Source organism: Choloepus didactylus, chromosome 7 (assembly GCF_015220235.1).
Source record: "Choloepus didactylus isolate mChoDid1 chromosome 7, mChoDid1.pri, whole genome shotgun sequence".
NCBI classification, from domain to species: domain Eukaryota; kingdom Metazoa; phylum Chordata; class Mammalia; order Pilosa; family Megalonychidae; genus Choloepus; species Choloepus didactylus.
In genome coordinates, this window is record NC_051313.1 from 143,126,097 (window position 1) to 143,139,422 (window position 13,326).

The following is a 13,326-nucleotide window of genomic DNA, read 5'->3' on the forward strand; positions in this document are numbered from 1 at the left end:
ATGGCTTTAAGTCTAGATATTGGAAAGCATAGATCAGAGATATGCAACATGTCCTGCTACCCATTTTGGGTTAGCTGAACAATTCACACTTACCACACACTCAAATGATAAAGATAAAGGAAAGCCAAAATAGTCACAGAATTTAAAATCAATTGCAACATTAATCAACTGCAACATTGACCCACCTTGTCCTGGGCAATAGCTGGGTGTTCTGGAAAGAATATAAATAGGATTAAGGAGGGAAGGTGCATTAAGTGACCAAATATCCTATTTGAGGCAAGCTAATGCAAATTTTGGATTACCTCTCCTGGATGGGGTGAGGGGTGGGGTGGGAGACAGCAGGTTTCCTGGGCCTTACTCTGCCCAGCTAGACAATAGCATAAGGTGTCACACCCCTTTCAAGGGGGTGGGGATGACATAGGCCCCTAGGGGATCAGATCTCCATGGAGCACCCAAGACCCAACCAGAGTTCCAAAGTTAGTTCCTTCCTCAGAAGAGAGTTAAGAATTATCTTGATGGTACCAAGTCAGATAGCTAAAACTTAAAAGAAAATGGCCAGGAGGACTCTCAAAATGTGTATATTAAAATACACAGTAATTCAGATCTGGCAGAGGTGAAATCACTGTTCTCCAAAGCGTTTCCAAAACAAGGGCAGTCGTATATGAAAGATGTAGCTACTGTGAACAAACATTTTTGCCTTTCAATTTTTGACTCTGGAAAAGTCAAAGGAAATGCAGCAAGAACCACAGGATACAATTTGCCCCTAGGAAATGGCAGAAAACAAACAAATGGTCCCCATAATTGTTGTTAACACTGCCTTGCTACTTGGAGTTATTACAAAATAATCCCCACATGCTTGCTGCTAAGAGTAGAGTTTATTTAATAATATAAATTTGGGCAGATAAAATTAATGCAACACGTATAGTAAATACAAACACTTTCTAATTTGTATTGTACACTAGCTGCCTAAAAAACTTATACTTGGCCAAAACTTACAGCAAATTTTTATACCCAACTATAGGGTATATAGAACTGCAAATCAAATTCTACCTTACAATAAGTAGTTTCATTTGAACCCTTATTGTTATGTGATTTTTTCTATATATAGAATATTCCCAAGCACTGGAAAATTACTTTATAATCCTAGAAAGAAAAAAAATAATAACCTCAGTTTGAAAAGACATTGGTTTCAGGAGTAAACTACATTCCTAAACCTGCATGTATTAATGCTAGGCTTTCCTCGCTGAATTAAAAACAAAACAAAAAAATCACGGGTTTACACATGTCACACTATGTTTAAGACAATCTTATCTGACCAACTGGAATAAACCAATAAACAAAAAACTGTTCCTTTAATAAAATTTTGACCAACTCAGAGGTTTTCTTTACTATCATCATCACTGTCCATTAACAAAATTTCTTCATCACTCCAGATACTGTGCACCCATTAAGCAGTAATCCCCACCCCCTTCCTCCAGCCCCTGGTTACCTCTAATCTACTTTCTGTCTCTATGAATTTGTCTATACTAGATATTTCATATAAGTAGAACTATACAATAATTTTCATTTTGGCTCTGGCTTATTTCACTTAGCATAAGGTTTTCCAGGTCCATCCATGTTGTTGCATGTATCAGAACTTCAGTCCTTTTTATGGTGAATAATATTCCATTATCTGATATACCACATTCTGTTAATCCATTCATCTGTTGATGGACACTTGGGTTGTTAATATCTTTCAGTTATTGTGAATAATGCTCTGTGAACATTTTTACACAGATATCTGTCCGAGTCCCTCCTTTGAATTCTTTGACTACATACCTAAAAGTGGAATTGCTGGGTCATATGGTAGTTCTATGATTAACTATTTGAAGAACTGCTGAATTGTTTTCCATAGAAACTGACCATTTTATATTCCCACCATGCTTAAGGGTTCCAATTTCTCCACATCCTCACCAATACTTATTTTCTGTTTTTTGTGGGGTTTCTTTGTTTTTGTTCTGGGTTTTTTCTTTCTTTTTTTTTTTTTTCCCCCATAATATCCATTCTATTGGGTGTGAGGAGATATCTCACTGTGGTTTTGATTTCCATTTCCCTGATGAATAAGATGTTAAGTATCTTTTCATGTGCTTGTTGGCCATTTGTATATCTCCTTTGGAGAAATGTCTATTCAAGTCCTTTGCCCAATTTTAAATGGGGGTTTGTCTTTTTTATTGTTGAGTTGTAGGAGTTCTTTATATACTATGGATATTAAACCCTTAACAGGTATATGGTTTCCAAATGTTTTCTCCCATTCTTTACATTATTTTTCCATTTTCTTGATAATGTACTTTGATGTACATTTTCCTGTTTTTAAAGTTAAATATAGGTAAGTTCCAAAAGAAATGTAGACTGCAAGAAACTGCATACCAATTTGTTATATTAAGTTGTCAAATAAATAATATTAATTTAAAAATAAGATAGAAATGGTTGTGATAGTTAATTTTGATGTATGCATAATGTTTTGGTTTCCTAGGACTGCCGTAACAAAGCATCATAAACTTGGTGGCTTAAAACAACAGAAATTTATTGTTGCACAGTTCTTGAGGCTGGCTGGCTTTACGTCTGTTTTACCAAGATGTCTGCCCACTGGAAAACGTGTTGGCCTCAGAAAACTTTGAGTGTCACCCTCAATACAACTACGAGTTTGTAGGAGTTTGTTTTAAAACAGAGCTTCTCAAATTTTCCAGTGCATACAAATCACCTGGGGTTCCTGTTAAAATGCAGATTCTGAATCAGTGGGTCTGGTGTAGGGCCCAAGATTATGTTTGTCTACCAAGTTCCCAGATGATGCCAAGGCTTCTGGTTCATGGATCAGCCTTTGAGTAGCAGGGTTTTTTATTGTTTTTTTTGTTTTTGTTTTTTTATAAGTTTAATAAAGAATTGCTTTATTAATACAAAAAAAATACATAAACTATAAGGCACTAAGAATTTAAGTATCTATGTCATAGTAAACAGGTGGCAATTCAACATCCAGAGTCAACAGAATGCTTGAAGGAGACTGCAACAGAGTAGACTCCCACATCAGGGAGGGCATCTTCACAGGGGAGGGGATCCCAGCTCTAGCAGCTCCTCAAGTTCCCTCTCCTCATTGAGGATCATTAGAGGCACTCCATTCAAGGGGAGGTGTTCAATCTGGTGCTCTTCAGGTAGGTCAAATCTCTCAAAATCTAGAGGATTGAAGGGAAAGAATTTTTCTATTTCTGGATAGATGTCATCTTAGGCAGAAACAGAGCTTTTTGCTTTAACAGTCTTCTCGGTCATCTTTTTGGCAGAGAAGCTTGGCTGTTTTTGTTTGAGGGGTCCATTAGTCTTCACTGACTTTTCTGTAGCTCTGTTGCCAGTTCCCAAAGTCTTTCTGGCAGCTCTAGGTAAGGCTGGTGGAGCATCTAATATTTTGCCAACACACGGTGTTGAAACCTGAGATCTTCCATCGAAGGCTTTGGCCCATCCTTAGGAGCCTCACAGGTGCCTGGTTCTCCGTTTTCCTTATCAACAAAGACCAGAGTAGCCATTCTGGGTTACTCCAAGTTTCTGCTCTGAGTAGCAGGGTTTTAAGAGCATCGTGTCATCAGTTTCTGCTCCCCTCCCTCACCATCTACCATTATAGGGGGTTTTATACCCCTAGAGAATCAGGATACATGTCATGGAAAATTGGCTCAATTGCATAAAAATGCATTGGTTTGGCCTCTAATGCATTGCCTTTATCTGTAACTGTTTCAGTTCCAATAAATATGCGGGTCTCAGGTAAACATATTGGTCTAAATGAAAATTCACTGATCGGGCAGCAAAAATAGGATTGCAGCGAAAACACATCACATTAAGTATTTTATGTAATTACCACAAACAGATGTTTTGGTTTCAGTGGTAGTTCATTGAATTTATTGCCCTGCTGTTTGTTTCACTGACTATGTATGAGTTTTGATGAAAATGCATTGCTGGAAGAAATCAGACTGCCTCTTCCTACACAGTCCAGTTATAATGTCCTTCTTAATTTTATATTGCCACAGTATCTTCGCTCTTGTTTATGAATGCATATAATTTTTAAAGTGTCATTTTGCTTATTGTGGCAGGAAATATAACAGTTTTGTTTCTTCCTTGAGTTTCTAATGTAGTAAATATTTACATTGAACATGAAGGAATATATATATATATGACTAAAATATGTTATATTAACTGGATGTCCTTAAATTTTCTATCTCAAAGCATCACTTTTTCTTTGCTAATTTTTATACAAAAAGATATACTCTAAAAATAATGTTGGACTGAAGCTAAAACTAGTTTTGAAATCGGAATACTGTACACTAAACAGATGGAAGCAGTTGGCAATATTTGATCAAATTGGTGGTGTAATTACAGCAAAACTGCACTGGAAAACAATTTATTGAACTGAGAATAGAATTATAATTTGAGCCAAATTAATGCCCTGAAATGAATCTACATGAAACAGTGTGATCATATGTATAGTACTAGTCTTTTTTGCTACCCTAAGATGAAACGGTGGGGGGACAGGGTGAAGCAAGGAGGTTTTCTTAGTATTTTGGCAATGTTCTAGATATTCAAATAGGTCAAAAGCATACCTCATGCTCAGCCAGTTGATTGTGAGAATTTGTGTGTGTGTGTTGAGGGGTGAGGAGGTGGGAATATAAGCTCCGTAGATATGAATAGTGAAAGACACAAATCTCACTCACCAAATCTAGTATGATGAGAATCTCTTAAGATGCTGTTTTATAGCTTGAACATGCTTCATCCACACATCAGATAAATGTTACCCCTGGATCTTGGGAATGTGGGTATCATTTTGGTGAACCAGTTACAAAATCCAAGTCCAGGTCAAAACTGCAGGTGCCGTGGCTCCCAGAACTCCAGCCTTGCTTCTCCTCTCAAGTCTATGACCAGAACATAGAGTCTCCCTGAGTGACCCAGTCGAGTTGAAAAACCAATCAGCTCCTCTGTCCTCAAAATCTAGTCTTCATGTATTATTTTGAGGAGATGCATTCTAAAATCTATAGGGATGATGTGTCATAAGGCCTGAAATTTACTTTCAAATTTTTTAGGAAAAAATATACACCTATTGTTTCAGTTTGCTAATGCTGCCCTTTTGCAAAACACCAGAAAGGGGGTTTATTTGGTTACAAAGTTACAGTCTGAAGGCCATAAATTGTCCAAAGAAAGGAATCAACAAAGGGTACCTTCACTGGAGAGAGGCCGCTGGTGTCCGGAAAACCTCTGTTAGCTGGGAAGGCACATGGCTGGTGTCTGCTTGCTCCCAGATTGCGTTTCAAAATGGCATTCTCCAAAATGCTGCTCTTGAGGGGTTTTGTCCTCCCTTAGCTGCAGCTGCTCTTCAAAATGACACTGCCAGTTGCTCTAGCAGTGAGATCCTTCTGTCTGAGATTTTATAGTGCTCCAGTGAACTAATCAAGGCCCACACTGAATGGGCAGGGCCATGCCTCCATGGAAATTACCTAATCAGAGTTATCACCTACAGTTGGGTGGGTCACGGAAACAAACTAATCCAAAGGTTCCAACTTAATCAACACTAATACATCTGTCCCCACAAGATTGCATTAGAGAATATGGCTTTTGGTGGGACATAGTATATCAAAACTAGCACACCTATCTTTTTCTATCATTTATCTATCTATCTATCTATCTATTTTATCTATCTATCTATCTATCTATCTATCTATCTGTCTATCTATTCATATATACACCCATCCCACTCATCCACCTACCCACCCACTCACCCACCCACCTATCTAATCTATCATCCATCCATCTCTCTGTCTTTCTATCTATCCATCCATCCATCCACTCATCATCTTTCATCTATCTGTCTATCAAGAAATAAGCAAAAGTGGTAAGATAAAAACAATTACTGAATCCAGGTGAGGCATATTTGGGTGTTTGTGTACCAGTCTTTCAGCTCTTTTGATCATTCAAGTTTACTTTTTTTAAAGTCAGAAAAAGGGAAAAGTGCATGGTCTCGATTGGGTGTGAGAACAGAGGAAAATAAGAGCTGGGATTCTTCTGTTTCCCGATGGATCACAAATGCCTGGTACATGGTCAGTGCTAATAAAAATGTTTCGAATCATAAAAATTTCTAACAGGCTAATTTGTGGAGCATCAAATTTGAACCAGAAATCAGACTGTAACTTTATAACCAAATAAAGAAAACTGTGAGACTTCTGGGAACAACAATCTAGGTTTGATTTTCTGAGTCACTTTAACCCCTTCTCCATGGTACACCTCTCTCCTTATTAAAGAATGTCACCCTTTGAGGTGGTTGGAAGTTGTATGTGCCCCAGAAAAACATGTTCTTAAACCTAATCCATTCCTGTGGGTGTGAACCCATTGTCAGTAGGACCTTTTGATGAGGTTACTTCAGTTAAAGTGTGACCTACCTCATTCAGGATGGGTCTTAATCTTATTACTGGAGTCCTTTATATGAGAAAGAAATTCAGACAGAAAAGCCATGGAAGCAAGAAGCTGAAACAGAACCCAGAAGAGAAGGAAGAGACCAGGAGATGCCACCATGTGCTTTGCCATGTGACAGAGGAACCAAGGATCATCGGCAGCCAGCCCCAGAACGCCCTAGTCTTCAGGGAGAAAGCATGGCCTTGATGATGCCTTGATTTGGACATTTTCCAGGCCTCAAAACTGTGAGCAAATAATTTCCCATTGTTTAACTTGACTCATTTCATTGTATTTGCTTTAGCAGCCTAGAAAATTAAAACACCCTTATCACCCAAGAACACATACACAGTAGAATTCCCCTCTGTTATTAAAGATGCAAGCATGAGGTATTGCAAAATCAAGAAAAAACACAATCTGACGCATCTGGGATATTGAACAATTAAAGGGCTTTAACCACTTGGCAAGGTCTCTACCTTACTTACATAGGAACCTGTAAAACTTCATAGGCCTTTGGGTTTTTGAGAAATAATACATTCTGGGGAACAGCAATGCCGATCCCATCCTCTGGGGATAACACACAGTGTTTCTTCAAAATACTTCCCTGGTGTGAACTCAGACTTTTGTAGTGATACAAACCTGGTTGTGCCAGTTTGGATGTATTATGTCACCCAAAACGCCATGTTCTTTAATGCAATATTGTGGGGGCAGACATATTAGTGTTGATTAGTTGGAACCTATTGATTGAGTGTTTCCATGGAGATGTGACTCGATCAACTGCAGGTGAGAACTTTGATTGGATAATTTCCATGGAGGTGTTACCCTGCCCATTCAGGGTAGGTCTGAATTAAATCACTGGAGCCATATAAAAGAGCTGACAAACAGAAGGAACTCAGAGCAGCTTAGAGAGGCATTTTGAAGATGGCCATTGAAAGCTGATGCTGATATTTTGTAGAACACTATTTTGAAATGCAACCTGGGAGCAAGCAAACACCAGCCACGTGCCTTCCCAGCTAACAGAGGTTTTCTGGATGCCAGTGGCTTTTCTCCAGTGAAGGTAACCGATTTTTGCTGCCTCACTTCATGGCCTTAAGACTGTAACTTTGTAACCAAATAATCCCCCTTTATAAAAGCCAATCCGTTTCTGGTGTTTTGCAAAATGGCAGCATCAGCAAACTGGAACACTGGTATTGTCACTTTTTCCACCAAATAATTGTGGCATAGACATGAAAACAGAGATCTTGAGATGAGCAGCTTAGGAAGTAGAACAATTTCAGCAACAAGGCTCATTTTTTTAAAAAAGCCTGAGATTAGGGGTCATTCTTACTCCAGGAGGACTGACACAAGAACACTTTGGTGAATTGAGAAGAAAATAAAATACAGAATTTTTTGGAAGATATATATATATTGTTATAATCATCTATTTTCAGAGCAAGGTTTTGCAGGCCCACCATGTGATCCCTTGGCCTGCTGGTCAACCTTCCACATTTCAGAATGACGCTGCAGCCTCCTCATCCTTGTCTTAACAAATGGTGCTAAATCAAAGCCTCCGCTCCAGTTGAGGCCAGTACATGCTTTGAAGAATCCAATTCTATCATTTTTCCATAGGTTTCAGCATCTGGGTCAGCTTGTTCTCAATGCCTGCTGCACATTAGTGCTTTCCCAAAGTCCTCACCTCAGCCTTTAATACTTTTTTTTTTTCACCACCACTATGTAAAAACTCTCCTAAATATTCAAATAAGCAGCCAGGATTTAGAATCACTGGACTAGGCAGTTTTCCTACACTGTGACCTCGTGGAAAGAAACGTGATCTCAGTACGAACCTGCCCAGGTTCACTCCACTGTCAGATCCTCAGGACCAATGAGCCCCAAGCAAACTCTAGACTGACAGCATTATTAGCAGAGCCCAACACTGGGCCCCCCCTGCCTCCCAAACCCCTTCTGTTTTGAGTGGCCCCAGAAGCAGAATGCACCAGTTCTTAGCAGAATAGTTATATCCATGCTAAATGGATGCATCCCAAAGTCTTTAATGCAACGTGCTTTCTCTAGACGAAGTACCATTTTCACCAAATTTTACTGTGTGCCTCACAAATGTAAAAAGATCCAAATTAAAATGTTAATTTTTCATCAAGTTAAAAAAGTGAAACTAGCTATTACTTCAAATTTCTCTTTCAGATCCCTTTCCTCCTTTCAAGACATTCTTTAGAATGTGTATTACGACCTGATAATTTGAGATATTTATTTATTCTTTGATCTAATTATGTTCTTTCATGAGTTTTTCCGTAATAGTCATGTTAGGATGAACCTTTCTTTATACTTTCCAGAGTCACTGGTTTAGGAATATCGTATTCATTCATATCATTCATTTTAAAAGGTTTTATTGAGGCCTTATTATGTGCCAGGTTTGGGGAAACCAACAAGCACAATGAAGGGGTCCACAATTGCTGACAGATCTTCTCCTTGCAAACCAACTCCCCCCACCCTCTGCAAACTCACAGGAATACCCTCTCCATAGATATGTAGGATCACAGCCAAAGCTCTTTACTAGAATTCCTATTTCAAGATCAAGTTTTTCAACATGTTATTATAAGTTTTTTACAGTGAGCACCCATATACTCACCAACTAGGTTTGACATTTATCATTTTACTATACTTCCTTTATTACGTATTTATCTAGCTAGCTAGTCCTTTATCCATCTACCAGTCCACCTTTTTTAAAATGCATTTCAAAGTGAGTTGCAAGCAGCCTACACTTCTCCCCACATACTTCAACATACCATTTTTTAGAGCTCAGTATTTGTTTATTGTTATTTTTTTTTCTTTTGGGGTAAAATTTGCATAGAATGAAATGCATAGTTCTTAAGTGTGTCATTCAGTGAGTTGCAAAGAATGTCATACATCTGTGCAACCCAAACCCCCTCAAGATTCAGCACATTAGCATCACTCCGGGAAGTTCCCACAGGTCCCCCAATACGTGCCTTGCAGTCCCAGCCCCCCATCTCCCAGAGGCCTCCATTGCTATGTATTCCCTGCCCCCATCATAGTTTTACTTGTACTATAAACACGTACCCACACACATTTACATAAATGAAGTGTATACTGTCTTGTGTAAGACTTCTTTCACACAGCATATTTTTGCAGTCCATGCATGTTGTAGCAAGTATCTGTACTTCATCCCTTTGTTATTACTAAGTAGTACTCCACTGTATGAATTTACCACACTTGGTTTATCCTTTCTCCTACTAATGGACCTCTGGACTCTTTTTTAGTTTTGACTATTATGAATAAAGTGACGAACACTTTTCAACAGGTCTTTTTGCAACATATGCTTTCATTTCTTTTGGGTAAATACCTAGAAGTGGAATCACTGGGTTATACCAGAGGTGTATGTTTAGTTTTTTAAGAAAGTGCCAGCTACTTTTCAAGATCTGTTTTTAAATTGATAAAGCATTAAATTATTAAACATTGAGATGAGAAAAACAATATCATGTGAAAATATGGAGCATAAGAAAAGCATATGCAGATATATCAGTGCTAAAAGTCTCAACTTTCTCAATTCTTTGGGTGAATATTTTTTACATAAAACAGTGAGGATAAAAAAATTAAGAGCCTAGTGAAACCTTTCTGGGCCTCTGTTCACTTCTAGTTGGTGCCTTTACTACTAATCCTACAACATTTTTTAAACTTGTGCCCCAATGGCAATGGCCATTCCTCCAAGAATGCCATTCTGTGTCACCTGGGCACTGCCGCCTTCCCTCCTGTGTGCCTCTTGGTTTGAGGTCATAGAAGTTTTTCCTTAAAGAGAGTTTCTTCCATCAAAACTACAATGAAATACCACCCACATCCACAAGAATGGCTATTTTTAAAAATGGAAAATAGCAAGTGTTGGCAAGGATGTGGAGAAATAGGAACCCTCGTACATTGTTGGTGATAATACAGAATGGGGCAGCTGCTGTGGAAGACAGCATGGTGGTTTTCTCAAACAGTTAAGTATAGACTTACCATATGATCTGGCAATTCCACTCACAGGTATATACCCTAAAGAACAGAAAGCAGGGTGTACCGGTTTGTATATATTGTGTCCCTCAGAAAAGACCATGCTCTTTGATACAATCTTGTGTGGGCAGACATATGTATTAGTGTTGATTAGACTGTAATTCTTTGATTGAGTGTTTCCATGGAGATGTGACCTACCCTATTGTAGGTGCTAACTCTGACTGGATGAAGGTATGGCCCCACCCATTCAGTATGGGCCTTGATGAGTTTACTGGAGCACTATATAAGCTCAGGCAGACGGCATGAGCTTGGTACAGCCAAGAGGGACACTTTGAAGAATGCACAGGAGCTGAGAGAGGAGCTGCAGTTTACAGAGACATTTTTGGAGATGGCCTTTGAAAGCAGACTTTTGCTCCAGAGAAACTAAGAGAGGACAAATGCCCCAAGAGCAACTGAGAGTGATATTTTGGAGAGAAGCTGCAGCCTAAAGAGCAACACCATGGGAGAAAGCCATTTTGAAACCAGAACTCCGGAGCAGATGCCAGTCACGTGTCTTTCCAGCTAACAGAGGTTTTCCGGACGTCATTGGCCATCCTCCAGTGAAGGTACCCAATTATTGATGTGTTACCTTGGACACTTTATGGCTATAAGACTGCAACTATGTAACCAAATAAACCCCCTTTTAGAAAAGCCAATCCATTTCTGGTGTTTTGCATTCCAGCAGTATTAGGAAACCAGAACACAGGGGGAGTCAGACAGATATTGTACATTAACGTTCATAGCAACATTATTCACAATAGCTAAGAGATGGAAACAACCCAAGTGTCCATGGACAGATAAATGGATAAAAAAGATGTAGAATATCCATGCAATGGAATGTTATTCAAACATAAAAAGGAATGGAATTCTGATACATACTACAATTTGAATGAACCTTGAAAACATTGTGCTGAATGAAATAAGCCAGACAAAAAAAGGAAAGGACAGATACTGTATGATTCCACTTTTATAAAATATCCAGAATAAGAAATTTCATAAAGACAGAAAGTAGATTAGAGGTTACCAGGGACTGGGGGAGGGGAATGGGGAGTTAATGGGTACAAAGTTAATGGTTTATTTTCCTGGCTGCTAAAACAAATACTATACAATGGGTTGGCATAAAAAAATGAAAATTTATTGGCTCATGGTTTTGAGGCCAGGAGAAGTCCAAAATCGAGGCATTAGTAAGGCAATGCTTTCTCCCCAAAGATTGTGGCATTCTGGAGCTGGTTGCCAGTGATCCTTAGTCCTTGACTTTTCTATCACAGGACAATGCACATGGTGGCATCTTTCCCTTTCTCTTATGGGTTCCATTGACTTCCAGCTTCTGACTGCTCCCCATGGCTTTTCTCTCCATGTGACTTCTGCTCTGCTTATAAAATTTACAAAATTGTAAAAGTAATTAATGTCCCTGCATTCTACACTTAAATATGGTTAAAATGGCAGATTTTATGTTATATATACACTAGCACAATTTTAATATCTCAGGACTCTGGCTGACCATCGTTCCTCATCAGCTCAGAGAAACCCCCTTCCTCTGTGATAACATGTGATGTCCTCCACAAATGTTCACTTCCTTTCCCTTTCCATTCCAGGGCAGCAGATACAGGTTAAACTGCCCCATTTCAGCCTCTCTGGGACTCAAGAAGTGCCACTTAGTCCCACTTGCATGCACATTGCACTCAAAAGTTAAGGTTTATCTCTAAATTGTGGAAGGAGAGCCTTTATCTCAGGTTAAAGGAATCTCAGGCATCCACCAGCAGATGGGCAGGAAGCCAGCCCAGGCACCCTCCTGTAAGCTGCCACCCACTCCCACCATCCACCCACCCTCAGCGCAGCCCTTGGTGGAAGACTTACCTCCCAGCGAGCTAAGACACTTTGCCCGCCTCTCCAGCAATCTGAATCTTCCTCTGGGAGGAAAGAAAATTTAAGCATTTTAAAGGGTTCAGCCAATTAGAGCCTTTTGTCCAGGAGGTCTGATCCCAACCTCTGAATACATATTTTTCATTTGTAACTTTCTTGGTATACAGGAAAGTGTGCCAATTTGGATGTATTATGTCCCCCAAAACGCCATGTTCTTTGATGCAGTCTTGTGGGGGCAGACATATTGGTGTTGATTGGGTTGGAGCCCTTGATTGTTTCCGTAGAGATGAGACTCAATCAACTGTGGGTGAAACATTTGATTGGATTAGATAATTTCCAATCATTTTTCCAAAGATTTGATTGGGTAATTTCCATGGAGATATGGACCCTGCCCATTCAGGGTGGGTCTTGGTTTAATCACTGGAGCCCTAAAGAGGAGCTCCTGGGCAAAATGATCTCAGAGCAGCTGCAGCCTGGAGAGACACCTTGAAGAACGCCACTTTGAAATCCAACCTAGGAGCAAGCAGACAGCAGCCGCATGCCTTCCCAGCTAACAGAAGTTTTCCAGACTCCACTGGTGATCTTCAGTGAAAGTACGCTAATGTTGATGCCTTTGTTTGGACATTTGCATGACCATAAGACCATAAATTTGTAGCCAAATAAACCCTCCTTATAAAAAGTCAATCCATTTCTGGTATTTTGCATAATGGCAGCATTAGCAAACCGGAACAGAAAGTTAGTGACACTGGAAAACAAATATTTCCTTCCCCTCCACCATGTTTTTATTTTCTCTCCATTTTTGCAAAATCTTCTCAAATCTCACCTCAGCTGATCTTTTGTCAGCTTTGTCTTCAAGATTTGAAACCTTCATTTTCCACTACCAGGCTTCTGGGAGTGTGAAGTAAAGTGGGTCAGAACACCAAACATTTTTTAATTGAAAAATAAAAATAAAATTAATGCTAATGAGATTTTAAG

The 13,326-nt window shown here is 39.2% G+C and overlaps 1 pseudogene; it reads right to left on the reverse strand.

Moving 5' to 3' along the window:
* Positions 1-3,002: 3,002 nt before the first annotated feature.
* LOC119540372 lies at positions 3,003-3,551 on the reverse strand (annotated as a pseudogene).
* Positions 3,552-13,326: the final 9,775 nt, after the last annotated feature.